Here is a 6,000-nt window from a genome sequence, read left to right as displayed (position 1 = left end):
AATCATGAAAAGCAGTTTACTGGTCTAACTTCACAGTTCAGTGCTACATAGTTTTGAGTGTTTTCACATGTTATCAGCAACTATGTTCTAACGTGTATAATGTGTTTGTCTTTTGCACGGACTTTAATCCGTACAAAACACAAAATGTAAAAACAAGTTGTGGTTTTGCATGAAAAATAAAAATGTGTTAGTGAGCAATATAGGGGGCGATTTTTTTTCCATGTTTTGGTCCTGAAGTAAGACAAGTTTGTGCAAAATCCCTTTGACAGTTTTGCCTATGCTAATAAATGAAACACAGCTTTTCTCAACAGTAGCCTATGCTGTAGAGTTCTCTTCATTTCCCATAAACCTTTGCAAGCTAAACATTAAAGCTGCAAAAAAAAACAAAAAAAAACAAACAAACATTACTTGCAAAAAGTGAATGAGTTTTATGGATATGGATGAAACCAAGTTACAGTGACTTAAGTTTTCCTGGAAGCTGAACACAAACCGTTGTTTGCCTTCACAAAGGTTTCAGCTTTGTCATTGCAGCTGCTATGGAGGAGCTGTTTTTTTCTTAGAATATGGAAACATGCTTCATTTTTTTAAAGAAAGACTGACAAAAGATATGCCAAAGAGAGATATCACTGAGGGTTGTGGCTCACTTCAGACATAGGAGTGGTCACTCTTCTCATCTTACTCTTTACAAAAAGCAAATAAGTGTTATTTCCCAAAAAGAAGTAAAAATTAGTAATATAAACAGCATCATAATTTGTCTGGATCTGTACTGTCAGTTTTGTGCGTCAGTGTGTTAAAACTGTAACATCTAACAACCTGTGATGAATGGTGAACTTTCACCCTCTGTTTCACAATTTATGTGCCTCTGTGTTTAAAGAAAACCTTTCTTCTCCGTGCCTTCATCTACATCATCACCGCTTCATGAATGAGATCATGAAAAGGATTTAATAGCTGAAAATCAAATTAAGGTTACAGCTTTCAGCTCCATCCATCTGGTCTGCAGGTCATCCTGGAAAATCTCTTTTAGAGCAATTTATCAAAATTTAGAAGGAACACTGGCAATATTGACAATCTAATAACAATGAGAAACAGCCACCATAATATCAGTGAGGAAGCCCTGCCAGTGTAAACACTCCATAGGGTGGAAAGTGAGTTTCTCAACATAAAACACATCTGTCTTCCAGACCATTGATATTAGACTTCGTACGACAGTACAGGGAGGTTTTTCTTCTGCTGGAACGACCTCGTCGCTGTGCTTCACCTGTGCACTCGATGGTCCGGACGGCCAGGGCTGCCGTCTGGGGCTCATCGCTGCCGCCACACACACACACCGTCACCCTGCGGTCACCCCGTGAGCTGTAAAATAAGCTGCCGCCACATGCCAACCAGGGGTCAGCGGTGTGTCAACATCTTGCCACTGTCAAGAAAACACACATGCACATCGGTTTGTGTTACTACAGCTGCGACAGCCTTTACTGTCTACTCTCATTCCCTAAACCTCAACCCTCCCAGCTCCACATGCCGAACCACAACTTTTACCTTAAACTAAACCCGAGTCCAAACCCATAAACGCTCCTTAAAGAAGTGAACGGAGGCCAAATTGACCACAGAAGGATGAAAACTCACACTGGCTCTCATTTGGATCACAAACCCATTCAGATGGTGCTCACATCAATCATTTTCTGTGTGCAGAGAGCCTATTGAATCTATACAAAAGAGAGGCAACGAGCCAGGAAGCAGTGGATTGGTTAGCATGTTCATAGTGACATGATGACGTGTTCTGGAGGAAAAGGGCCTTCAAGGAGTAATATGCGTGCAAAAATGACTACAGCAGTCCAAAGAGTGAGTTGGAGCCATAATCTGTATATTAAATAGGTTGAATATCTATTTAATATATGACCTAGGGTAGAGGCGACTTGTTTCCCCTCCACTCCTCCTCCCCAGACTGAAGGAAGCTCAGGCAGGCTGCAGGAATACTGTAGGAGTGCAAGATGAGCAAAACATTCACTACAACAAGTTGATCAGCTGTTTAAAACTGTCAGTTACAGTCTTGCAAATCTCATTTAGCAGGCGCTTTTATCCAAAGTGATGTACATCTGAGAGCTGATACAACACATGCAAGGGTCTAGTGGAAAAAAATAAGTCAAACAGGACAAGGTGCCTACAAGTAGTGCTGGTGGCAACGTGCACAGTCAAACAAGTGCAAAGGTGTTCATGAAAGCTGGGTCTTCAGTCTTCTCGTAAAGACTGACAGGGACTCTGCTGATCGAACATGGTTAGTAGCTTGTTCCAGCATCAGGGAGTTATAAACTGGAAAAGTCGAACTTGTGACTCTGGGCCCTGTTGTGGTGGCTGAATCAGGCGTCTTTCTTTGGCAGTGCGTAGTGAGTGGGAGGGAGCGTAGAAGCCAAGTGTCAGGGTTTTGAATTTGATGTGGGCAGCGACTGGGAGCCAGTGGAGCGATCTGAACAGCGGAGTGACGTGTGCTGTTCTTGGCCGATTGAAACCTTGACATGCCGCTGCATTTTGGATCACCAGCTCCTCATTCTAGAAGATTAATGATGATTTCTTATGACTCATAAACAGTCACTCATTTGGCGAACATTCGACAATAAATTTAAATCTAATTAACATGAAATGGGCAAATAATAACACAAATTATGAGCTGGAGTAGAAATTTAAATGGTTGTTAGAGTAGTGAGTAATACAACTTAGCATGTTTCCTTAATCTCTGATAACATATAATGCTAATTTTCTGGTTTATTACAGTAAATATATAACAGATTTCTCCTTTAGAGAAGCTCTAGGTTGTCAAACCCTTTTTTTACTGTCTTAAAAGACAGACACTTTGGTCTTTGGAGAAACCATGAAGACCATGTTTAAAATTTGCCATCTGCAGCCACACCGTCACCAAATATCTTCTTGACGATTGCTCCGTTGGTCTGTTTTATGCCCAGGCCAATCACGTCCTTTTCCAGTTCTTTTCATAAACACACTAACAACCAGCCTGGATGAAAACAACAAAACAGATGCTGAAGAGAGGACTGCCCATTGTTCCAATGGCCCATTATTGTGAAACCCCAATGATGTGAAAAATGTATGATAGGACCAAAAGCCCATTTGTTCAACAGCCTGTCGTCCAAAAGTCTTCTGCTTATGAAGGCCCATTACACGCTCTGTCTGCTGTATTTTTATCCTTAATATTTTAGTATATTTTAATATGCAAATGTCAGATGACCTTCATCGCCCATGCTAACTATAGTCAGGTGACCTTTGCCATCACAGTCAGGTGACCGTAGTTATAATAACAGTAATAAACACATGGTTAACATTAGGAAACAGTCGCAGTTTGGTTAGATTACTTGGCTAAGTTTAGGCACCAAAAGCACTTGGTTAGCTTTGGGATAAAATAAGTGTGTTACATATGTCAGTTAAGTTCAGAGCAATGGGCCTTTGCATCAGTGGTCATTTGTTCTCGAGATAATGTCCAGTTGGACAAATGGAATTTCAGTCCAGTGGGACATTTTTCTGTCCATTGGCATATTCTGTTTTGGGATAATGGGCTGTCAGAACACTGTCTGTACAATGACAACATGCAGTCAGTGTGAAATTTTTAACAGGCACATCATGTGCAGTTTTGCCTGCTGTCATGTCACACTGTCTCTCATCCTCCTCTAAAAGGTACACGCTTCCACCACAAAGACAGTGAATAAGGTGACTACCATCATGTTGGTAGATGTTGCATATAAGAAAATAATGTTACTTGTCATAATCCAAAAAAACCCTCCTCTAGTATTGCCACAAGTTGTGCAGGAAGCAGGTATTCTGACAATTCATTTGAACATGATTTAAAGGACCAGTGCAAGGTTTTAATGGCATCTAGCAGTGAGCTTTGCAGGTTGCAAACATGTTATCTCACCTGCACCTTAGTTACATATAGAACTTTGCCAGTTTGCTCAGTTGCCATAACAATTGTGAAAAGCTGCATCTAGAGCCATTGTTTTGTTTGTCCATTCTAGGCTACTGTAACATGGCGGTGCAGCATGGGGACCTCCATATACCCAGGCCCTCTGTAGATATAACAGATTCATTCTAAGGTTACAAAAACACAACGATTCTTGTTTTCAGGTGATTATACACTAATGATTATATTACATCTCTGCCTTATTCTGCCAATAAATCCAAGTAAATCTTAAAACACTGGACCTTCAATGCTTCCTCTTAGTCACAATTTATTTTAATGCATTTATAGAATTAATTTCAGTTAACAGCCATAAAAGTCATTCTTAAAATGAATAAACCATCACTAGTTTAATTGATATTTGCGTGAATGCACAGTCAGAAAGCTTGATTTTTTTTCAGTCCCTCTAGGAAGCCGTGGTGTTGCAACAATTAACGCAAATTCAACTGATCCCCATGAATTCTGCATGACCTTGCAATTTTTTTTAGTCAGTTTAACTCTTCTGCAAATTCGACCAATCAGTGTAGCTTCCTGCAAGTTACACCAAACACAGAAGTCCCTGGCACAAACATCATACATGAAAGTCTCAATGAACTGACTCTTTCTTGACTTTTTGTCATTGTTAAAGGTTTGTCGTTGTTGATATATACCAATGCTCTGTCCACTTTCATATTTTATAATTGCCCTTTTGATTGAGTTTGAGCTCCAAAAAATGTTGTTTCTTTGTGGTGTACTTCTTCATTTACAGATGAAGCATATTTTGAGAGCTTTTTTTATAATCCTGAGCCTTTTGGTAGGTAAAGTTACTTCAAACATTCAAAACAGATCAACTTTCTTTTGCAATTTCCACTTCCTCCCACAATTCCATTGCAAAATAAGCCTTAAAACCTTGCAACATGCATCACAATTTTTCAAAAAAACTCCCATGATATTGGGCAAAATTCCCAAACAAAAGCTTGCGAAATCCTGGAGGGACTGGGTTTTGCCAATGAACCCTTCATTTGTTGTTGGTTTAATTAAACTTTAAAACGTCTTTGAAATCTTTGCGATCAAAATTTATGGTGTGCAAAACTTTGACATCTTTAAAATATCCAAGATAAAAGTTCCAACCTTGATGTCTGTTCTGAAATCAGTCACAAACGCCTAATATATGCTGTGTTTGCTGCACTGTTTTTGCCAAAGTACGAAGGAAAGAACTCTGTCTTCAGAACATTTGCATTTTTTACTTGAACTATTCAGTTTGTTTATGAGGAAGATTCCTCTACATGTGATGTCAATGTTTCTTTAAGGTAAGAATAGCTTTGTGTTTACATACAGCTTCGAGCTGTAAGGTTGCTCGCAGAGCGCAGCATGGGCGTTAGCAGCTAAGACCCTCTGCCGCCAAACAAGACCCTCTCAAAGCCCCGACACCTAACCCTTGTGTGTGTTTACTCACGCCACTGTTAAACATTTACATACCCATCCAAACAGTGTCAGGGGGAAAACCGCATCATCCCGCTCTGTTTTACATTAGCATGCGGACGAGCAGTTTGCCTTTTTCTCCGAGAGGGAGGAAAAAGTCCCAAAACATCCATAGTAATCAATCTGATGAAACCAAACAGCAGTATACACAGAGGACACAGGAGTAAACAACTTTTAACTCAGCTGGATTTGAAGTCTCATCTCCACGAGGAGCGAATAAGACGTGACTCCATGTTTCACTAACATTTTGTCTTTTAGTTTAAGCTCCGAACCGCAAACAACAATGTGCTGAACATCTCAAAGTTTGTTTTGTGAGCAGAGACACAGGGATTTTTCTCTAAACGGACCCCAGCTCTCATAAATGTTTAATGAACGCTCTCTATTCACAATAATTGAACCTTGTCCAAATGTGGTGCTATTTATAATCCATATAAGCTACATACAGCACCACATAATCTGTATTTGTGCAAGCAAGTGCACAGACAAAAGTCACACGTGGAAATACAAGTCTCCTGGTCTCCATTTTAACAAGTCTCACTTTTTTAATAGGTATATCCTGGTGTTAAATATCTGTAATGTGT

This window comes from Lutjanus erythropterus, chromosome 5, assembly GCF_056507025.1.
Source record: "Lutjanus erythropterus isolate fLutEry1 chromosome 5, fLutEry1.hap2, whole genome shotgun sequence".
NCBI lineage: Eukaryota > Metazoa > Chordata > Actinopteri > Lutjaniformes > Lutjanidae > Lutjanus > Lutjanus erythropterus.
This window is presented reverse-complemented; position numbering follows the sequence as displayed.